The sequence below is a fragment of the Ambystoma mexicanum genome, chromosome 4q (genome assembly GCF_040938575.1).
Source record: "Ambystoma mexicanum isolate Mex_15411 chromosome 4q, UKY_AmexF1_1, whole genome shotgun sequence".
Taxonomy (NCBI): Eukaryota; Metazoa; Chordata; class Amphibia; order Caudata; family Ambystomatidae; genus Ambystoma; species Ambystoma mexicanum.
Window position 1 is genome coordinate 329,391,228 of NC_090928.1, and position 24,859 is coordinate 329,416,086.

Sequence of the window (24,859 nt, forward strand, 5' to 3'; positions counted from 1 at the left end):
CCAGCTGGTGATATCCTTTGTTGAGGTCCAGCTTTGAAAAGATGGTAGCCCCGTTCAGCAGGTGCATCATGTCGGTGATGCACGGGGCCTGCTGGCGTTCCCTCATGATGGCTTCATTTGGCATCCTCATGTCCATGCATATGCAGATATCGGTCGATCCCCTCTTGGGCACAGGCACTATGGGGGAGACACACGGCATGGGACCTGTGTCCATGTGCAGCTCTATTTGTCGGTTTCTCAATTTCCCTAGGCCCTTGAAAAGTGTTGGGAAGACTTGTTCAATGTTCGCAATGGGGTCTAGATGTTTTTGCATCATGAGTCTGTATAGAATATGTACTAGCCACATGTCAATGGCTGCTTTGTAGCTGAGTATGCAGCCGCTGTTCGAGGCGGCTTCCAGAACGTGCATGGGTATGTCTTTTGAGTGGTCTTTGTATCGACATGATGCTATGAAGAATCCTTTGCAGGCCAGGGGCGCGGCGGCCCCGTATGGGAATATGAGTGCACAGGCTGGCTGTAAACGGGGTGCATTGGGTATGCGGTTATACACCTCCCCGCTAATTACATTTACAGTGGCCCCGGTGTCAATTAGAAATTCCCCTGCTGTTTGATTGATTTGGATCATCAGCATCGGGCTGAGTTCCTTTGCAGTGGGGTTTCCTAATGCATACATGTATCCTTTTTTTTCGTTGTTCCTCCTTGTGCCTCTCGTTTTTCCGGGCATTGTCTTCTGATGATGCACTTGACGCACTGTCAGATTGCGATTTTTCCACGAGGTACCTGACGTATCTTCGGGGTCTCCTTCTATGTCTGGCCACTGGCGTCTTGCTGTCCCTCCATTCGCTTCTCTCTGACCTTCTTTCTGGGAGTTCATCTCTGTGTTTGCGACGTGCGACGTGGGGGTCCAGTGTTTGGTGTGGTGCTCTGAATTGACTTGACTGTGTTTGCTCTTGTTCGGGTGGTGGTCGACCGCTTCTTCCAGCTCCCTTCATTTTGTTGCGAAAGATGAAACAAACAGCTTTGCAGTGGTTCTCCCCTCCACAGGCAGAGCATGTCAGTCCCATGGCAGGGCATTGTCCTTCATGCGGGTATTCGTGACCGCACCTGTAGCAGAATGGTTCGCCGTTGTTTCTTGCTGCACCCTCGAGTCTGTTGAGCATCTCATGTTTCCCATGTGTGATCTTGATGTCATCGAGACCTACCACTTGTGCTGCTAGGGCGGAGTCCGACCGGGCCAGATGCAGAATCTCTTCCAGGTTCTGAGATTTTTGTAATAGCCGTCTCCTCAAATCTGCACTCTCACATCCCACTATGAACGGTGACCGAAGAACCTCTTCGTTTGAGTAGTTGTTGAAGTCACAGTGCTTCATTATCAATCGGAGTCTCATCACAATTGCATCTATGGTCTCACCTTTGATCTGTTTGGTGGTGTGGAAAATGTGCCTTTCATAATCCACATTTGTGTGTGGCGTAAAATAGTCAGTGAGCGTCGTTTTCAGGTTAATGTAGGTGTCTGTGTCGCTTTCGGGGATCTCATCTAGTATATCTCTCACATTTGAGCCCCTGCATGGTTGAGTAGGCTGTGTTTCTGTTCCTCATCAATGGGCCCAACTGCCTTGAGGCATACCTCGAAGTCCCTTAGCCACCTCTTCCACCGTGACCATAAGGTGCTGGTGTCACAGAGGTCGAAGTTGGAGGGCAGTTGTGACAGCAGACTGTCTGACATTCTTTGAGGGAGTGCTCTTGCCGGGGTTATTGGCACTGTCAGGGAGTCCTCTCCTGATATGTTCTCTTGTGACATATGGGGTGTCTGTCCCTCACGTGCTGAGGGTCCTTTCTGTGCTGTCGGGCTTCAGTTTGTTGGGGTTGGGCTCCGTTGAGGGCTGATGTGTGCTGTGCTTGCTGTGCGCCAGGTGCAGACAGGTGCTTCCGATGGGCGGGAGTTTTTCCCACCTTTTTTGGGGCCTTCCGCAGCCTCCGCTGCTATCCACGGGCGGGAAGTGACTCCTCTGACCGCCCGGATGTGCAGTTAGTGGGCCGTCACTGCAGTCCGTGGGGCTCGTACCTCCGGTGCGTGGGGTGTTCCTGCCTGTTTGTGACCTTCGTGGCCTCCGCTCACGTCTACAGGCAGGAGGCGACTCCTCCGACTGCCCGGACATGCGGCTGGTGCAGCTTTTCAGCTGAGAGCTTGTTGCTCCACCCACCTTGCTGGTAGGCCTTCCACGGCCTCTGGAATCTCCTTTGGGCGGGAGACGACTTCTCCACCGCCCTTATGTGGGGGGGGATAGGGAGTGTATGCGCTCACTTACCCGTCGTGCGCTGGTACTGCAGAGCGGGAGGACGACTCCTCCACCGCTCGCCGCGGTGCATTTTTGCAGGGCCTGCTGCCCGCGTCCCAATACTGCATGGCTCTTCGCTGGGGCAATGCGACATCGTCGCAGGCGCTGCCTCTCTAGCGGGCACATCGGGTGGCACGCGTGTCTGCAGTCCGCCTCGTCGCCAATGTTATATCCCACGTGGACCTCCTCACACTCGATCGGTCACTCGCTCTTCACTCACACAAGGAAGAGAGGACCACAGGAGCTGAGGTGCAACACGTTTTTATTACACATAAGAAGTAATAGGAATTGGCTTCCCCCGTTCCCTTGGGCTCCTCCCCTTCCCGCCTCCCAGTGGTCCCTGCCACGTGATATGAGAGTGTGACGACACGACAGCCCCCAAGGTTGCTCAGGGGAGTGCTTGCTTATTCTCAATACTACAAGGCACGGGACTGAAGCCTGTAAGGGCTTTCATCCTTCGGAGGTCATAAACTGGGCATTTGTCCATAATTACACCAACATACTTGCTTATACCAAACGCTACCATTGCCACCCTCTTATAGAAAAAAGGGTGCAGAATGAGACATTTTCTTTGTTGGCATAAAAGGCCGCAGATTTATTTTCACAACATTGCTAATTACTACATGCTTAAGAACACTGCTTCCTGGCCATCTTCCAATTTTCCGGGCTTGCCCAAAACTCCTCTAGCTTTACCAGGGGGGGGGGGGGCAAGGCAGAAGGATGCTGCCCCGTGATCTGGGCGCCCCCTTAAGGTGGTTCAACCACATCGTCACCTCCAGAACCATGGTCCATGGGTACTGTTCAGTTTGATAACGCCATCACCTAGTAACCAGGCTCCAATAGACAATTCAGTTTGACTTCGGTAGGTTTCCACCAAACATTTCAAACATGTATTTGAACAGCTTGAAATGTATCGGGGAAGACTGATCAAGCAGCAGAAATAGATCTAGATGTTACCCCAAAAGTCATGTTTTACCTTTAAACCCCTGCTAAGGAACATGTATGTCAAAAATGACTGTGACGGCAACATCACTACATTTGCTCTTCTCACAGAGCAGTGGTATTCAGACGTATTCCTACCGAGCACCACCTTGAGTTAACATATTGTTTCTTGGCACCCCACCCAGGGGTTGGTACACGTAGGTGAGCAAAGGTTGTCAATGGGGGGCATGCTTTAAAAAAAAAAGATTAAGGTGACTATTTTTATTAGAAAATATATGCAGTAGAACATCTGCTTATATTTTCTATAAAACATTAATCTTAATCCCTTTATTAAAGAGTCTGTGTGCCCCACCACCACAGTCAGCCCTCGCCCTCCCACCTCCTAGGGGGGGGCCAACCCCCAGTTTCAAGACCATTGTCAAGAGCCTTTTCCAATGTGCATGTTTTTTTTAATGGATGGTGAGTTGTTTTTCTGGCCTTTTCCGGATAATTAAAACACATGATACCCTTAGCAGATATTGTTATCATCAGTAATCCGTCTGACCTAGAAACACAGGCACAAGATGGAAGCAGCACGTCATAAAACTAAGTGAAGATATTTCATCAAAAATGAAATGGACCAGTTCGGGTACCAAAGCAATTTTCCTCCCTCTGAAGTCCACCACCGCCTCCACTGAAAGCTGCAGCCATCTATACACAGCTGTCAAGCGACCTGGTGCCATGCATGCAACGTTGAGAACGCTTGGCGTTTCACTTTGCATGATGGGATTTGTAGGCACACAAAGGGAAGTATAAGACCTAGGGTCCTAAAATAGACTGTGAAAGCAAAGTCTGACCAGGAGTATGCCGGGAAACAGTCCTCTGTTCCAAAGGAGAGGGGCTTTTCTGGCTCAGGTAGGATTGTCTACATCTATTGTATTCAAGTAAGCCCATCCAAACACATATGGAACCAAGACTCCCGGCCCCCTCCTTCCTTGGTGTTTTAGCTACTCAATCGTTAAAAGCCAAAATAGGAAGGTAGGTTCTATTCTAACCTAAACCTACCAAAAATGATATGTCATGATCTGGCATCTCTTAAAATAATTTTGTATATTGAAAAATGTTTACTAGAGTTTTAAAAAGAGTCTTCAAATGAAAAGAGCAGCATAATCATAGTGTTTATATTTGAACGTCTGAAGCCCCACTAACGGAAATGATACTAATCCACAGATATTTATGTTGTCATTGCTCAATGATCAGTTGCTGTGGTGCAGGTGTGTATTTGATAATTGAAGTAGAAAGCAGCTAAACATCCAATGGTAGGCCCGCCCATAATAATGTAACAATAGCACCTGGGGGAGCGGTGCAGACCAATTAGGAACACAGGAACGCAGATGTGAATCTGTGGTCCCAGCCTGCATCTACTTCAGAACTCCTGCAGCTCTCCACACTAGATGCTATTTTATTTCAGTAGCACCCTCCTGGGCTGCCCTCCCTACCTTCCCACTTACCCCCTCTTCTGGCACCCTCCTACCAACATGGAAATAGAATGGGACTTGCCCCTTTTTTTCTATTTTCATGGCAGCTGCTGTCTATGATATTTGATACTGGGCACACACAATATATGCAGAGTCCATCTCCCATGAACCAAACACATTTGAAAACTATCAGAATCCCGGAGGCAGCCTTAGGGGTCCTTATAGTAATAAACCCCCACAATGGTGGCTGTACAGTGCCAGTAAAAGGCCATGAACCTTTATGAGGCCTTCCTTTCACTCAAATATAACTTGCCTGGTAGGCTTTCTTTTACCGGCCCTGTGTGCCCCTATTACGGTATTCATGGCGCTATTAGGGCCCTTGTTGGATGCATCAACCAATCACCTTTCTTAAAATCTGTGCTGAATCTAACAATCCAAGCCTGGGTTCTGATCATCCTGAACGGTGGAGGCATCCACCGTCCATCTTCCATCCCACTTCCTGCTCGCCCCGTCACCTGCACGCCCTCTCCCTCCCCCCATCAGCCACCGCCCGTCCTCTGCCAACCCCCACTCACCTGCTGTGGCGCTGCCATGCCACCCCTCACCTGACTCCACGATGGCCATCATGGAAATGGAAGAGAGGCTCCATAAAGAGAACTGCCCTCCATTTCGATGGTGGGAACATTGGGTGAGGATGCCTTTGTCTGAATTAACCTGTTGTGCGCTTGCCACAACCTGTTGATTCTCACAAATATATCGCTCTTCGCACCCCTGGGTTAGCTCTGGAGTGCTAATAGCAATAAGCACCTGTTCTCAGGGCTTCATCAGGTGGTAACTGCACCGGGGCCAAGCATTAAGGACCCCAGGCTGTGACAAACTAGTGAAGTCCCCAGGTCATGTGCTTATTGCTGTATTGTAACAGTGAATGGTTGGCGAGTAATTGTGAACAATTGGTCATCAAAGGGTTTTAACCACAGTTACAAAGGTTGTTCGCACCTGGGGAAGGGCCATTAGCCAATCAGGTGGCTGGAACAGCGGGTGAGAATATACATTTATCCCTGCTGTTCCAGCCATCCAAGGCCCTTCCGCGGGTGACGCCATTATTTTTAAAATGTTTTATGTGGCCTCCCACCATCCTCAAATTCAACCAAACCCGTTCCCAACCCCCTACCCTCTCCCATCTTACCTGCAGGACCGGAGCTTTGAGAATTGAAAACGGGACTTTGTCCCTTTTCCCTATAGCAGCAGTCATCGTTCCCCCCACCCCCACCCCTCTGGAGATTGGAGATTGGCTGCGCAAGCAGAGCAAATGTCGCAAGGGGGAAAATCCATGTGCGAATGGCTTTCACCCACCTTGGTGGGTGGGCAGATATGGTCGGTAATGAACCACTGCCTTTGCCAAGGCCATCGCTTTGCTCAGGCCTGGCGTGGTGTCACGATTTTATAACACGGCACACTCCAACCAGGGACTCCTTCCCCGACAATGAATGTTGCACACAATAAAAACGCTTTTTATTTTTAATAAACCACGGGTTCTTTTATTTGAGTAGGCCTCAAACCCATCTCACACCCAATCTTCACGAACACCCGTGTCACAATGGACTAGGAACCAAGCTGGGGTGTATCAATAAGATATTTATTAATTTATAATTTAATGAAAAAGGAAAAGTATTCAAAATACAACAGCCACTAATATGTGGCAACACAAATGCAATTATTTCTACAGAACAATTAGTTTCAGAAATCCTATTACAGTTTACATGGATCTTTAATGGCAAAACAGGAAAAAGAACAGTTTTTAATCAAGTGATAGCATCAAGGTTTAGCACTCCCCACTGCACCACTCGCCCCCAAACATCAGCAAACTTAATTCCTTTGATGGAAGGCAGTGGCAAGGAGTAAGGATAGAGAGAGAAAAATCGGATTTGGAATAAAACCCACCACCCCAAGATGGGAAGTCAGAAAAGAAAACGAAAACCTGTTTTTGGAGCAAAACGACAGAATTAGATTTTGCTTATTACTCGCACGGCTACTTACAACTGTTAGGGGGCAGAATAAAAGGAAATTTGTGTTGCTACACTTGAAGAGATCAGGAAGCTTAGAGCTTACTAATCAGTACACAGAACAACGTGGAAAGGATGTAGGAACAATGATCTTGGGTAGAAAGCAAATGCAAAAGGAAAAAATACAAATGGCAAATGGAAATTCATTTTACACAGGTTTTACAAAGACAGGTAGCTAAGGAAAGGGTTTAGCTTTCAAAATCGGAAATCGTTTTTCAAAGACAAGGACAAAGGTGCATGACAGATGGGATTCTAGGCAAAAGGGATTGCTCTCAATGGGACTATGGTTTGGGGTTTTCAATAGTAACGATGAAATTAGGAATTTTTGGGGCATGCACACAATACAGGGACAAATTCGGTTTTCAGTGACAAGGAGACTAATCCTTTTGAAGCAATACTTTAATGACTATAATTAATAAAAACAGTAAACAAGATTGTTGATTTCGAATGGCAACAATTCTGAATGTGAATTTCAATGGGGGAATTAATTGATTTATTTCAAAATGATACTTAGGACTTATACAAACAACTGAAAGATTTATCAAAGGAATACGCTAACATTCCCTGGCTAATACAGATTCTTCTATGGAAAGGTGAATGAATTATACTGGCAATTTGGGACTTTCAATGGGATATCAGTGGGGTTTTAATGGGATTTTTGATGCCATTTTCAATGGGATGCAATGTTACAAACGGGAAAGGTATATGCAGTTTAGGGCTGGGGTTATTTGCTACTTACAAAGTAAGCCTTGGTTTGGGATTCTGGAAAGCCAGCTGAATCTCAGGACACTCTGGACAGCTAGGCAAGGGGTCTGGTCTCTGCACTCTCCTGGATGGGATTATGGACAGCCAGCTGGATCTCAGGACACTCTGGATTGCTAGGGCAAAGGCTCTGGTCTCTGCACTTTCTTTGCTATGGTTCAGCTGCCTCCTCTGCGTCCTCCTCCTGTCTCCTCGGATTCTTGTGTGTGTCCTCCTCAACCTAGTACAGTCCCCCCTTATATAGCCCAAAGGACATCACTCACAATCTAGGGGGAGTATTCGATGATTACCAGAATGGCCTCTGATAGGACAATCTACCCTTCCTCTCCCCTTCCCTCCCCCTGGCAGCATTGGTTCAAGGGGAGGGAGCACCATCTGTTTTTGTTTGGCATTTAGTACAGTTCTTTGTTTCTTAAGTCAACATTTAGCAAAACTGAGTTATGTTTCCTAACTTCATATTTATACTAGCCACTGCCATAAGAAATAGATATGCGGTTGCAGTTAGTCATAGGGAATTAGGTAAGCCGATCGCCAACTACGTGCCACGTAGCATGGCCCTTTGGAGCATTTTGTGTCCTTTTCATAAAATATATAACAGTTATAACTCTGCAAATGATTAAGGATGTTCATAATCACATTTTCCAACTTTCCGTCAAATCTTATGCTTGTCACATTTTTAAATCAGCCAGAAACGAGTCCTTTCTGGCCATTTCAGTCCACAAAGTCCTAGGAACATGCACTTAGTCTCTAAACAACCGCCTGGAAATCACATGGACAAATAGCCGAAAATGAAATGATTTCTTATTCTGAGTGCTGCGAAAAATGCCTAAAATGAATCAATCCTTTAATGTCAATTTGGAGGATCTGTCACATATGGGAGGGCAGTGCTTCATCCCCCAGAGCCAACTGTCTTCTCCTTTCTTGGCCGATGACCAAAGATTTGTATTACACCCTTTGAAGTTTGTCAGTTTGTTCTTGGTAGTGGGTGCAGGAGGAACTCACACTTCCTGGCCAAGCTCTAGCCACAGTTGCTTTCTTTGTCCTCCCTGCTAGTACTGCCTTCAAGTCTGGTAAAACAGGGAATTATAATGGTCCCAGTCACATCACATGCCATTGCGGAATAGTTCACTTATAGGTGTGACTTCCAGTGGGAGGCAAGTCTTTCAATTGAGGTTTGTGTCTGAGCCCAAAAACTGTTTTTTCTGGTATTCTGAGCCTCTTCCAAGATGATGAAGTCTTGTGGGGGAAAACATAATGTACATGGCTTTAGTCAACACCCCACCCACAACATATTTCACTGACATTTTCTGTGCGAGCAAAAGCTATCCTTTCACATTGGCTTTTAAAAGTCATTATTCTAAATTTCACTGATGTACAAGCCGGTTTTCTTCTAACGTTTGAAATGCTGTTCTGTACGTCATGGGATTCTTTACTTTGTCCCTTTTAAGTGAGTTTGCATCTGCTGTTGGTCCATTGACACAGAGGGGTAGGTGCCCTGTACAGGGTTCTTTGATTTGACACGGAATAAAAGCAAAAGCCAAGCTGTTTTTTTCATTTGCAGTGTTTTAGAGCGCTGCTGTTCACATGAAAGGGAAAACAAAAGCTGTGTTTAAATCCTTGCCCTCATTTGATTTAACAGTAAAACAAGGCCGTTTTGGATGTAGTGCATAACTTTGATGTAGTGCATAACTTTTTGGTATTCAGATGAAAGAAGAGCAAACAGAGGACCCTTTTGAATGCAGTGCATAACTTCTTCTTATTCAGATGCAAGAACAACAAACGCAGGGCCGTTTTTGAATGTAAGGCATAACTTCTTATTCGGATGAAAGAAAAACAAACGCAGAGCCGTTCTTGGTGAAATGTTAAAATGCTTGCCACACAGGTGCCAGGGAAAGCAAAGCACTGCTGTTTTTCATGGCAATGTTTAAATGTGTTTTTTTAGGTGACAGGGATTTCTGCTTAGGACCTGTAAATGCACCCCACAGTGGCTTGGGCCAGCCATTACTAGCCTTAGTCACCCCCCGCCAAGGGGGTAAAAGCCATAAGGTTTCTCTCTCAGGATTCAGCCTTATTACTCAGTGTCTCATTTAGCCAACACTCGACCAGGACAATGCTCACTGAAAGGTCCTAAGCAACTTCTTCAACTGTTTTTGTTATTTTGCCATGATATAATAACATCACAGCCCTAAGGGGGGAGGGCTGCAGCAGGTTTTATCATCCCTTACAACTGTTATGCACCCTCAGCTTTACCTCAGGCACATAATCGGGGTGTGGATCAATAACACCTTTTGCAGTCCTCTCCCCAGGGCTCAAATGCCTGAGTGTGCTAAACTCCCTCACAAGTAACTATGCAACCATTATTCATTTGCTGAGGATCTCAAATTGCTGAGTCATGGCCTGTACCGAGTTGCAAAGAAACCATACTGTAAATCCCAAAACATTCAGTAAGAATCTTGGACTAAGAATGTTCTGTTATTTAAAGCACAGTACAACTGCTTATGTAATTGATTCTGCACAGTTGGAAGTCTGAGTGAGCCCCACCTGTATTCTGCCCTTTGACCACTAGGCCTCACCTACATTTCTGCAGTATGCTTGGTTTGTTGAGGTTGTTGTGGTGCCAACTTTGCTTAGAGACATGCGCCAAGTAGCTATTTATAATCAGGGAGTGTGTCGCAGTTGTGTGGGGCATAAAGGGGCAAAATCCCAACCCCTCAATAGAACAGTGAAAAAATATTCGCCACACACTTGAAGAAAATTGCGCCATGCTTGTATTAGGTAATTGTTTGTTGGATTAATGTAGTTAAAGTCACTAGCATAAATTAACAAAAAGTGCCCTTTTAGGATGACACGTGTTTCGACACATCAGTGTCCTTTTCAAATCAGGGCTGATAGCTAAATAATATTTCATTAATTCAATACAGTAAAAAAAGAAAGAAGAAAACGCAGATGCACACAAATGTTACATACAGGTCATAATACAATACAATATCAAGCAGATTGTACATTGGTAAATTAAAATTTGAGAAATATTTGTAGCACAAACAATATCAAAACAATCAAAGGTTGTTGCATCATAGACAACAAGGACGGGTTGAAGCGAAGGAGGTTTTAGGGATGCGAGAAAATAAAATAAATCAAAATAAAGGACAGCAAAAAGTTTCATAAGTATTATATTGTAAATTGTTGCACTCCGAGTCAGTATATATTATTATTTTATAATTTGCTCTAGTAATCCCCAAAGGGGCCTTACCTAGTTCCAAATAGAAAGATGCCGTCTGAAATGATCATAAAATTCATAGGATAAATCCCCCTAGAAGAGTTGGTCGAAGATATTGTGTTTTTTTTAGAACTTAGCAACATTTCCAATATATCAATAAAAGGTCTCAATTTTTTGTCCTATTGTTATGTACTATTGTGCTGAGGTACGGAGCATTGTGGTCTAACCCATTCAAAGATTATTAGCTCTTAAATATCCATTGATGAATAGGTTTAAAAGGGGTTTTGTATTAAAAAGGGAAAGAAATGGGAAAATTAATAATAATAAAAACCCTGGAGCAATAGGATGGCACATGCACTAGCGAGACAATCAAACAAGTGTGGAATGTAGTACATCATATGGTAATATGATTGCAAGCAACATATAGTTTCAAAAGCACTCGAAACTGATTTTAGAAAACATGCGTCAATTTCACGTTAATACTTATGCATGTGATTGTGCATGGCAATAATAACCCACAGAGACGAACTCAAGTACTGGTTTAAGTCTGTGAATCCGATATCTTAAAATATTGTTGTAGCGAGTACTGAACAGAATCGTGCATCTGTAATTTACGATTCTACACGCGAATTAAGTAAGGCATTCAAGAAGCATTTTCACAACGCGCGGTTACGCGTTGTTAGCTCGGGGTATCAGAACCGATTCATCATGTGGTTCCGTCCCTAAGGACTTACCTCAAAAGTTATATTTTGTCCTGAAGCCGTCCGTTACGGCATCTTGGGAAGGCTTGACTCTTATAAACAAAGGTTGCCATGGTTCCCTTTGTCCTTTTTTAGTTTCTGTTCCCAAGGTTTGTTTCTCTCAGATCGGCCGCCATGTTTTGGGCTAGTTGAAAACAGAATACTAGAAAAAGAATGGGAACGTACCAACGATGCTCCCATGATAGAGATAAAAGTGAAAGAAAACAATGCAAAGATACTATTTCTCATAATTATTGTAACATGTAAATTCTTGCCAATATTGTTATTCTGAGAAACACGACATAACTCACCTCTTGTAAATTATAATTGGGTGAAGAACAAAGTAGATGAATGCATTCTCATTACCGATAGCAGTCAGGCTGAATTCGAGTGTGTGTTACTACTTAGATAGTACATATTGTGGGGAATAGCTAAGTCAATATCGAAAGGCTTTTTTTGCATTCAAATTGGTAGGTAACTTGTGTAGTAAGTGTGTTTATAATGCAATGTTGTTACATGTAGTCTTAGTATGACATTAACATCAAATGTGTATGTGCACAGTGGTTTGAGTCGGTTATGTGTGCGATAACAAATGTGGTCCAATGCAGGTATGATATATAAACTACATTTTGATTCCTAATGACTGCTAATGACACACGTATATAGTAAAGAGACATGGTGAAGAAAAAGATTAGAAGGAGAAACAAAGTAAATCTGGTTATGTGAAATTAGCTTGTTACAGAAAGTGAGACATCTCATGGTCTTGATTTAGTCCAAATTTTGTGGCCCGAAATTTGCAAATGAGGCGAGCTTCAGTCTGGCGAAGGAACACTTCTCGATTTCCTCCTCTATCATCCAGGTTCACCTGTTTAAGTCCAATAAACCTCAGGTTTATATTATTTTCCAATTGGTGATTCCTTTGCCAGTGGTGCGCTAATGGTAAGGATGCATCTGATTTGCTCATACCATAAATGTGTTCACGTATTCTGAAACGTAGTTCCCTTTTGGTGCTCCCAATGTAAATTCAACCACATGTGCAGATAATAGCATATACAATGTGTGGCGCAATTTTCTTCAAGTGTGTGGCGAATATTTTTTCATAGATTTCTGCAGTAGTTGCACTTTTTAAGACTGTACATAAGGGACTGAAATCAGGAAGGAGTTGGGAGTTGCAGATTTTTTGTGCTGTATGCTGTATCTTGGTCTTCTGAAAAGAATAAACAGAAGTCTTTTGAAATTTAGCCTGAGTGTACTGATGTGTTTCAGCCTGCCTTTCCTGATCTGGGGTGCCAAGGCCCAGAGAGAGGGTGTTGGGACCTTCTCTTCACCAGTGATTATAATGGGTAGAGACATGATGAGCCGACTTAACATGAACATTTCATTCACACACAAAGGGATAGTGTGCTCAAAACCGGGGATTCATTACATGAATGTGAGGGAACTCATCCAAGTCCAAGCTTATTACGGCCAGATGGTACAGAGGGGGGTGCCAGTAGACATTGAACTGTTTTCATATGGGGAGGAAGTATTGATAGCATGGCTTCCAGGGATATAGGGTAGGCTGTTACACATACCCAATGAGTTCCTATTTAGTCTAGAGATTCCCTTAGATGGAAAGGAAGGAAAGGGGATCCCAATAGAACTCGAGACAGTTATAGTGAGAGACGAGAGAATAGTATTGCATGCGACTGACGACACAGAGCGATCATGGAGGACTGTAATTGCAGTGAGGGAAGGATACAGGTTGACTGACATGACAGATGAGCAGTTATTCCAAGACGATTGATCAGATAGCAAGGTGGTGTTTGACATATGTAGTACATACAGAGTGGAATTACATTACAGGGAAGTGTCGCAGAGAATGGCCGTGTTGTGAAAGGTACCAACCACCACCATTTCTCGAGGAAGATTTGGGGCGAGTACCCAGTGCCCTATGGACCAACAGTGCCTATGACGTGGGTCTGCTAAAAGGGATAGGGGCGGTCAAGATAAAGCACACACCACGAGTTATTTTACCAAGGGCAGGTCAGTATCCCCTATCAAGTGAAGCAGATGAGGGCATTTATGAAATGATCGCCGCATTAGTAAAGAAAGGTATTTTGGTACCTTCAGAATCTCAGTTTAATGCTGCAGTGCATTCTGTGAAAAAGGCGACAGGGGGATTGAGGCGTTTTATTCAGGATTTGTGTCCTTCGACCAAAATAGTAGAAGCAGAATTCCCATTAGTTCCCATCACTTCACAGTAATATACTTGAAGAACACCTTATTTTCTTTAGCACTCCATGAAGAGTCACAGGATTTATCCTCATTTCTATACAGAAACCGGAAATGGAAACACACAAGATTACCACAGGGATACTGTGAATCACCTTCTATCTTTACTCGGTTCCTCCAGATGGAACTTGGCAACATACAGATGGAGAGCAGCTACGGGTTCTTCTAAGGACAAACAGTGCGCTAGAGGTACCACCCAAACAGACTCTCAATAGCAAATATTGTGAGAGAGAAGCCTGCTGCGTTGGTTACTTCCACTTCGACCCCCTTAACAGGACCAGATTGGTTACTGATTTAAGTATTGGTTTGGAAGTAAATTGCACTGCCTAAGAATTACTAGTGATTAGTAGTCTGTTTAAGGATCGGAAATTCAATTATACTGTAAGTCATTAGCGGATTTAATTGAAAACAAAGAGCAAAACAGCCGACACATGTTTCGACCCCTGGGTCGTTCTCAAGGCGAGTAGTTTGTCGGATGAGATGTAAAAGGAATTTGGTCCCAAATGCTCCTTACATCATATGAGTGTTGAAATTATCAGAGACCATTGTACGTATGTTTTCCTTGACCAAGTGATAGGTCACTGGAGAGTAGAGACTGATACACTTGCAAGCCCTAAAAGGATGTGCCGTAAATATGACACCCTGAATGGTATTGAAAAAATACGTTATGGAGCTGAAGTAGTTGTACAGTATTCTTGTTGGAATCGACATAAACATGAAGAGTCAAGACTATGCCTTGAAAGGGCTTCTGAAAAAATAGCCATTTTCACCAACTCGCCCATATCTGGGAACATTAATTGAGGGACCAATGGTACCAGCTGGAGTTATTATCAAGAAGTGGTGAGAGAATTTCGTCACCCCGCATCCATGGGATGCAATGAAGAAGCAGTTGTTAATAAAAGAAATTGGACCGCTCCTAGAGGAGAGAGCAATCTCTCCTGTCCCATAGAGTCTCGCAGGCAAGGCATTACACTCGATAGTTTTTATATTCCAGAATACCTCAGGCGTGTTGTGGTTGACGCTAGACTTTAAATACATCAACACTCTCATTTCCATAGTACATTTTAAGATGGAAACCCTCCATCGCATCATTCCCTTAGTGTCAGTTGGGGAGTCCATGGCAAGTCTGGTGGATACGTACATTTGTAACCCTATCCACTGGGGAAACAGGAAGTTCCTGTGTTTTTTTAAGGGTAGAGACCCAAACAATAGAGTTAGGAGAGAGTCAAAAATGTATATGAAAGTGGCAATGGGAGGAAGAAGGAGGTGGTAACCATTGGATTTAATACTTAATGTTACTAGTCCAAAATGAGCTCCCTATTTGCCAAGTCTACACAGGAAGTAGTAAAGCCCTGCACAGCAGCCATTTTGGACCTTAATTAAGATTCTGTGCCATGAAAATGCTTCTTGGCATCATTTTCTGGTGAGCAATTTTGCTAGCATGATTTTCTTCCTGGTTTTATGAGGTTTTCCCTTTTTCCTACTCTCCTTTGCGCACTTGTCAACGTGAGCCATTCCAATCTGTAGGTGCTTATCCAGTCCAGTTTTTTCTTTGCATTCTAGGACTCCTAGTCTGACTCTTATAATGGGAAAAGTGGAACTACAAGTCCCCGAATGTATAGAAAAAAAAATAACTGGATAAGCACTTACAGATTGGAATAGGTCATGTTGGCAAGTTGCCCTTGTGTTCCTGGTGCTGACTCCTTGCTCTTTCCTTGCTTGACAAGTAGTTCCAGCTCATGGGGTGATCCCTTTTCCAGTCCTTTCTTAGCTCCTGCTTACTTTCCTTTCGTTAGCTGTCCCTTCTCCTTCATAGTGCGCTTTCACATTTGTAGAGAGGCTGTCTGGCCTGGTTTCCTTCCACCCTTGCGACCCAGGCATGTTATTAGGGCCAGTGGTAGGGCTTTGGCGGCAGTCAGGTGTGCTTGCATTGCTTCCTAGTTCCCCCCCCCCTTCCGGTTTAACCGTTCCTATCTTTCTTTTAGGCAATGGGAAGGCTGTAAATGCATTGGTGTCTTACATCTCATTCCTCCTCTTACTGTACAGAACCCTCACAGCCGCTCCGCCGTCAGTTCTAGAGCTTGCCCTTTGCTTCAAGTTTGCCCCATTAGTGTTCAAAAAGGTGCTTGCTCCAATGGTGGCACTGCTCAACAAGGAGGTAATTGTGCGGTTCCCCTATTTTGCACAATTGGATGTTCACCAAACCATCAGCCGGCCTCTGGAACACCACTCAGGACGGTATGCTAGGTCCGGACAACCTACGGAATGATGATGACTGGGACAAGTGCCAATTGGCCCCAACACAGAACTTGCAGTTTATAGGTGTCCGGTTCAGCAAAATCCAGGGCAAGGTCTTACTACCAGGAAACAGAGCACTGGGGCTACAGAGGTCCCTGTCAATCATCCAGGGTCGTAAAATCTCTCCAGCCCACCATTGGCCCAGAGTCCAAAGGCATATGGCGGCCTCAATCTGCATCCTTTATGGGAACATTTACACAGCCACGGAAAGTTCAAATTGCAGGACTCTGAACAGCTGGTTTCCTGGGACAACAAAGGTGCATCAGTCCCTTCAGTGCTAGATGGACATGCTCAATAGGTCCAAGGGGGTCTCCTCCAGGTTTCCCACCCCCATAATTGTCACTACAGATGGCAGCCTGAGTTTATGGGGCAACCCGTGGGAAGCAGGAAATTCAGGGGCTATGGTCAGCAAAGCAGCAGGCAACGTCCTCAAACTGTAGGCCCCTTTCAGCTATTTTGTCTTGCTTTCCTGCACTTTCTACTCCAGCTTCAGGGCTGGGCCACAGTGATGAGAACAGACAACCAGGTCTCCGTGGCATATATAAAAGGGGGGGGGGGAGGGGGCAGGTGAGTCGAGGTTATGGCCCCTCGGAATCACCGCCAGGAGACCAGGGACATGGGTAGAAAGCCACCTGTGGCCCCTTTCAGCCTCTCACAGTTGGTCAATAACTTTTAGGGCAGATTGGCACAGCAGCCCGCTCCTCTCCTCAGTAGGCTCAGGGAAGTATGCCTGAGATTTGGACAACCCTTCCCGGATTAATTTGCTTCAAGAGAAAAATCACAAACACACAATTTCTGAGCTGGATACCTGGAAAAGGATGCCTGGGACTCCGATGCCCTGTTCCTGCCATGGCCCAACCACCACCTGTATACCTTCCCCATCTTCCCCATAAGACCGAGCGTTTTGGTACTGGTGAAGGGCAACCACCACAGCTTGATCATGATTGCACCATAATGGCCCAGGAGGGCATGGTTTGCCCGGCTGTGGCAGCTTGCAGGGGTGCCAGTGTTTCCTCCGCCTTCCCACCCCAGTACGGCCCGTCATGATCATGACAGGGAGGACGCAGGCTCCGATAGGCTCCATCTGTAGCGCTGATTTCCCTAAAGCGCCCTGGACTGAGTGCCGCTGCAGAGTTCTGCCAGTAACGTCCTCCATTTGCGTTGGCTTCAGCCCACGTCCCCACCCTTCCTCCACCAAGCATGTGGCTACCTGCACCATTCACGATAGGAAAAACTTTGGAAAGTATTCCAGTGTTGTGGCAGGCGCCTCAATTAGTGATGACTGTGACGAGGAAGGATGGGACTAGAAGTAGTCGGGATTATCATTTTTAAGCATGTGCAGAGCTCTCTGTGAAATGGACCTTCTTTGAAATGAAAGCTGAAGGGCGTGCAGCGTGGTGGGGCAGCAGGACCGCAGCTGAGTTTAGCAGTAGATTACACAGGTTTAGAATAAATAGTGGGCACCTTTCATTTTTCTGTTTACGGGCACATTTTTTAGGCCCGAGAACTCTCGCACTGAAGGCAGAGGAAAGCAACAACAGCCAGAAGTGACGTCAGTTCAGGTGGGGCTCTGGCTCGCCCAAGATTTTATTATTAACTTTTTGAAGTGCAGTAAAACCAACAGCCAGGGGACTAGCGAGATGACCCTCCCAATGGCCGGCAGTAATGGAGCGATAGGATGCCTTCAAGGTCAGACAGACCCGCGCGGCGCCATTTGTGGCTTATGTGTCCCTGAGGCTGCGCACTTGTCATCCCTTCTGAGAACCGCATCCGTCTGAGCTCAAACCGCTCTCTTGCCAATTGGCCTCACACATTTAATTACACTAATGTATTCACAGCTGGGCCTCGCCTGCATAAATGTCTTGAGAGGGGTCACCCTGTGTAACTCAGCCCACAACTCCAAGCCATACATGTTAATGACGACCTGCAGAACAAGGACAGCTTCCCAGTCAAGGCCTGACGAACACAACCAGGGATAGGAGGTTTATATGAAAAAAAAAACAGATCTAGGTTGACATTTCTACTTACTGTTTCCTTTCGAGATATTCTTTAATCATCTTCCTGATCCCCAATCGCGTTGGGTGCGATTTCATAATGTCCAGTAGTCACTATGGGATAAATCACTACAGGTATTTTAGGTATTTATTTATTTATTAATACATTCAAGCCGCGCACACATCCCTGAGGCATCTAGGCGCTAGTTATAGTTACAGTAGTATACAAAGTGGACGTAAAAATGGTTAAAAGCATTAGAAAGCTCAATGAGAAAAACCCCTAGCTAGGTCCAAAATAGGCATGTTAGGCGTGCTGGGGCGGGCCAGGCCAGGTACACCAGGGGGACAGTGGGTACAATCGAGGCATAGCATTAGAGTGATAGTCGAGCCCCCTCACTGTGGCTGGATCCAAATTGAGGCAAGTTGGGCGTGCAGGATCCGACCAGGAGTGCAAGGGTACAGTGGCATGGGGCAAAAGTCAATGTAGGCAGGCCTTATGACAAAGTAACAGTAGAATGGTGCATATGTCATGGTAGGCAGGCCTTATGGCAAGGTAACAGTAGCACTGTGCATATGTCATGGTAGGCAGGCCTTATGGCAAGGTAACAGTAGCACTGTGCAAAAGTCAATGTAGTCAGGCCTTATGGCAAAGTAATAGTAGCACAGTGCATATGTCATGGTAGGCAGGCCTTATGGCAAGGTAACAGTAGCACGGTGCATATGTCATGGTAGACAGGCCTAATGGCAAAGAAAGAGTAGCACAGTGCATATGTCATGGTAGGCAGGCTTTATGGCAAGGTAACAGTCTCATGGTGCAAAAGTCAATGTAGTCAGGCCTTATGGCAAAGTAACAGTAGCCTGGTGCATATGTCATGATAGGCAGGCCTTACGGCAAGGTAACAGTAGCACGGTGCATATGTCATGTTAGTCATGCCTTATGGCAAGGTAACTGTAGCATGGTGCAAAAGTCAATGTAGTCAGGCCTTATGGCAAAGTAACAGTAGCCTGGTGCATATGTCATGATAGGCAGGCCTTACGGCAAGGTAACAGTAGCACGGTGCATATGTCATGTTAGTCATGCCTTATGGCAAGGTAACTGTAGCATGGTGCAAAAGTCAATGTAGGAAGGCCTTATGGCAAGGTAACAGTAGCATGGTGCAAAAGTCAATGTAGGCAGGCATTATGGTAGCATGGTGCATATGTCATGGTAGGCAGGCCTTATGGCAAGGTAACAGTAGCATGGTGCATATGTCATGTTAGTCATGCCTTATGGCAAGGTAACTGTAGCATGGTGCAAAAGTCAATGTAGGCAGGCATTATGGTAGCATGGTGCATATGTTATGCTAGACAGGCCTTATGGCAAGGTAACAGTAGCATGGTGCTTATGTCATGGTAGGGAGGCCTTATGGGAAGGTAAGGACTTGTGCAAGGTAACAGTTGCATGGTGCATATGTCACGGTAGGCAGGCCTTATGGCAAGGTAACAGTAGCATGTTGCATATGTCATGGTAGGCAGGCCTTATGGCAAGGTAACAGTAGCACTGTGCATATGTCATGGTAGGCAGGCCTTATGGCAAGGTAACAGTAGCACGGTGCATATGTCATGGTAGGCAGGCCTTATGGCAAAGTAACAGTAGGATGGTGCATATGTCATGGTAGGCAGGTCTTATGGCAAAGTAACAGTAGCATGGTGCATATGTCATGATAGGCAGGCCTTATGGCAAGGTAACAGTAGCACTGTGCATATGTCATGGTAGGCAGGCCTTATGGCAAAATAACAGTAGCATGGTGCATATGTCATGGTAGGCAGGCCTTATGGCAAGGTAATAGTAGCACAGTGCATATGTCAAGGTAGACAGGCCTAATGGCAAAGAAACAGTAGCACAGTGCATATGTCATGGTAGGCAGGCTTTATGGCAAGGTAACAGTCTCATGGTGCATATGTCATGTTAGTCATGCCTTATGGCAAGGTAACTGTAGCATGGTGCAAAAGGCAATGTAGGCAGGCCTGACGGCAAAGTAACAGTAGCATGGTGCAAAAGTCAATGTAGGCAGGCATTATGGTAGCATGGTGCATATGTTATGCTAGCCAGGCCTTATGGCAAGGTAACAGTAGCATGGTGCATATGTCATGGTAGTCAGGCCTTATGGCAAGGTAACAGTAGCACTGTGCATATGTCATGGTAGGCAGGCCTTATGGGAAGGTAAGGACTTGTGCAAGGTAACAGTAGCATGGTGCATATGTCATGGTAGGCAGGCCTTATGGCAAGGTAACAGTAGCACGGTGCATGTGTCATGGTAGGCAGGCCTTATGGCAAGGTAACAGTAGCACTGTGCATATGTCATGGTAGGCAGGCCTTATGGCAAAATAACAGTAGCATGGTGCATATGTCATGGTAGGCAGGCCTTATGGCAAGGTAATAGTAGCACAGGTCATATGTCAAGGTAGACAGGCCTAATGGCAAAGAAACAGTAGCACAGTGCATATGTCATGGTAGGCAGGCTTTATGGCAAGGTAACAGTCTCATGGTGCATATGTCATGTTAGTCATGCCTTATGGCAAGGTAACTGTAGCATGTGCAAAAGGCAATGTAGGCAGGCTTTATGGTAGCATGGTGCATATGTTATGCTAGACAGGCCTTATGGCAAGGTAACAGTAGCATGGTGCTTATGTCATGGTAGTCAGGCCTTATGGCAAGGTAACAGTAGCATGGTGATTTTGTCATGGTAGAGAGGCCTTATGGGAAGGTAAGGACTTGTGCAAGGTAACAGTAGCACTGTGCATATGTCATGGTAGGCAGGCCTTATGGCAAGGTAACAGTAGCATGGTGCATATGTCATGGTAGGCAGGACTTATGACAAGGTAACAGTAGCATGGTGCATATGTCATGGTAGACAGGCCTTACGGCAAGATAACAGTGGCATGGTGCATACGTCATAGTAGGCAGGCCTATGGCAAGGTAACAGTGCATGGTTACAAGTTTCAACGTAGGCAGGCCTTGCAGCAATATAACGATAAAATGGTTACATATGTCGAGGTAGGAAGGCCTTATGGCATGCACAAGCAAAGATGCACTCAGTGTCATTAGGGACTACATCGGTGATGCAGGCGCTGGAGTCAGAGTTAGTAAGGATGAGAGAGAGAAAGTGCGCCCTTAACGAAGCAGAATGAGGCCATGGGTCGATGGTGTGCAACATCTCAGGGTGCTGGTTGTCCCCCTGTGCGGCCTCCTTGAACAAATATAGCAAGGCATATACTTAATGAAGTAGGGCACATGTAGATTCAAAAATATGTTATTTGAACAATTATTGAAGAATCTAACTTTTTGAATGTACATATTGGTGTTGAACCGGCACAGGGGACCCAGACCTTTAAGATGGGGTAGCAATACCTTGAGATGAATGAGGATGCATAAGTTACCCAAACATCAATAATCAAAAGAACTCAGGAAGTTGGCAAAGTTGACTGTTTTATTATCAATTATCTAAAACAGGGAGTACCACGGACATCAAGGGACGTCTCATAGCATGGTCTCTCAATGTTTTTAACAAAAGCATCATACTTATAGTAGAACTTGTCATTGATTACGCTAACCTACGTATTCACTAACGTCATCCTTCGTGGCAAACTACAAAAACCTAGTGGCAAATTTGATGGGCTTACAGGGAACATCTAGGTATACGTTCCATACTAGTCAAAAAAAGTGATACGGCCTCATTACGAGTCCGGCGGTAACCGAGGCGGTAAAACCGCCTGGTTACCTTCCAGACTCATATTATCATTCCGCCTCCGTGATTCACAGAATTACCGGGGCATTACAACCCCGGTGTCCCGGGAATTCCAGAGGCGGAATGGTGTAAATCCCCATTACCATTGAGTCCTATTGGACTCAATGGGAATGGGGATCATGGAAACACCGGCACCATCTCGTGATGGTGCCGGTGTTTCCTCGTCCGCCTGCAGGCGGGCGGTGGTAAACCCGCCAGGTCAGACCTGGCGGGAACGCCACCTCCCGCCTGCAGGACTCCGGATCGGGTGGTCCGGAATTAACAGTGGCGGCGGGTTTACCGCCACTGTTATTTCCGGACCGCCCGAATTGTAATGAGGCCCATATCACCTTAACATTAGGTGGGCCTACTAAGCCCATAATTCAAGCAAGTGACTATGAACGTCACTAAATACACTACGTCCTATTGGTTATACAAACTATAGGGCTCTAAATTACGCTGCCCCCTACAATTGGTTGGCACTCTTACATCCGTCAGTACTTTTCCACCCACGTTAGCAGCACGCAGGCTGAACTTCCAGGTGCTGGTTAGCTGGTCATAACCATAGCTTCCCACCAATTGGTATATCATCTATCATCACCTCAGTGGTCTGCACGTCAATTAAGCCTTTGAACTTGGCCTTGGAAATGTTCCTTGCTCGGGAGCATGCAGGGGAGTAGACGCACGATCTGCCTCTCTGCGTAGGTGTGGTTTGTTATGTTTGTCCAGTTTAATCCATAGAGAGCAGCATGACATGGGCATTGCCAGTGCCAATGTCTGCCACAAAGGGAAGAGGCAGAGCAAGGCTAGCATTAATGGAGGCTTCACTCAGAGAAAATAAATGTATAGCATGTATAGAGCTGTAAGGTTTTGGAACTAGCCAGTTGATAATCTGTAGCACTAATGCTATGCCCCTACCTCTCATGGGGTACTCTTGAGTTAGGTTTCATTCAATTATTGCGTGTCTAATTTCTGGTTCAAATCCGTTCACAAATAGAGGCTGTACGGTCAGGAATCGTCCTTTCTTGGCGTGCCGCATGTCTCAATCCCCTCTGTATAGAGCACTTCAAGCTTCCATCACAAACAGGACAGAGAAACCCAGTGCAAGCTGTTTTGCAAGCTTACCATGTACAGATAACGCAAAAGCACTGCAGGCTTCCGTCACATAAAGAACATGTGCAGTAAGGGCAGGGCACTGCAAGCAGCCAACATCCACAAACCAAGTACAGTGTGAGCTTGGCCGATGCAATCTTTTCTGGCTTCCCTCACAGCGAGTGCAGGTGTGGAATGTGCAAGGCAGTGCACGCTTCCTTCACATGCAGAAAATATACCCTTGGGACTGCGCAGTTCTTTTTGTGCTGCAGAAGAGGAACAGTGCAGGCATTGGCAATGCAAGCCCCAGTACATCTGGCAGAAAAAAGAATAGCACGAGAAGTGCAGTGCACGCTCCCCTTACATACTGACAAAAATGTGCAGCATGGGGAGGGCAGTGTATTTGTATTTTGTATTTTATTTATTTGTATGGCACACCAGGCCCGAGGGCAACCGGGCGCATATCTTAGAACAAACAGGTACATGTATGGCAAGGAATAGAGTTACATCAATCAAATAACGTTCACAAATGCAGTAAGGTACATAACAGTGCAGTTCGGTAGGCAAATTGGCAGGAGGTAGTTGACAAAAAGATAGAAAAGGTGGAGAAGATCAGATGGCCTGTGAAGGCAATTGGTCAAGTGTAGCGGATAGCCATAGCTTGGCTTTGTGTTTGAATAGGGTATGAGATGGCAAGGTTCTAATGGTAGCACTGTGCATATGTCATGCTAGGCAGGCCTTACGGCAAGGTGACAGTAGCACGGTGCATATGTCATGGTAGGCAGGCCTTAAGGCAAGGTAACAGTAGCACGGTGCAGATGTCATGGTAGGCAGGCCTTATGGCAAGGTAACTGTAGCACGGTGCATATGTCATGGTAGGCAGGACTTATGGCATGGTAACCGTAGAATGGTGCATAAGTCAATGTAGGCAGGCCTTATGGCAAAGTAACAGTAGCATGGTGCATGTGTCATGGTAGGCAGGCCTTAGGGCAAGGTAACAGTAGCATGGTGCATGTGTCATGGTAGGCAGGCCTTATGGCAAGGTAGCAGTAGCATGGTGCATGTGTCATGGTAGACAGGCCTTATGGCAAGGTAACAGTAGCATGGTGCATGTGTCATGGTAGACAGGCCTTATGGCAAGGTAACAGTAGCATGGTGCATGTGTCATGGTAGACAGGCCTTATGGCAAGGTAACAGTAGCATGTGTCATGGTAGACAGGCTTTATGGCAAAGTAACAGTAGCATGGTGCGAATGTCATGGTAGACAGGCCTTATGGCAAGGTAACAGTAGCATGGTGCATGTGTCATGGTAGACAGGCCTTATGGCAAAGTAACAGTAGCATGGTGCATGTGTCATGGTAGACAGGCCTTATGGCAAGGTAACAGTAGCATGGTGCATGTGTCATGGTAGGCAGGCCTTATGGCAAGGTAGCAGTAACATGGTGCATGTGTCATGGTAGACAGGCCTTATGGCAAGGTAACAGTAGCATGGTGCATGTGTCATGGTAGACAGGCCTTATGGCAAGGTAGCAGTAATATGGTGCATGTGTCATGGTAGACAGGCCTTATGGCAAGGTAACAGTAGCATGGTGCATGTGTCATGGTAGACAGGCCTTATGGCAAGGTAACAGTAGCATGGTGCATGTGTCATGGTAGACAGGCCTTATGGCAAGGTAACAGTAGCATGTGTCATGGTAGACAGGCTTTATGGCAAAGTAACAGTAGCATGGTGCATATGTCATGGTAGACAGGCCTTATGGCAAGGTAACAGTAGCATGGTGCATGTGTCATGGTAGACAGGCCTTATGGCAAGGTAGCAGTAACATGGTGCATGTGTCATGGTAGACAGGCCTTATGGCAAGGTAACAGTAGCATGTGTCATGGTAGACAGGCTTTATGGCAAAGTAACAGTAG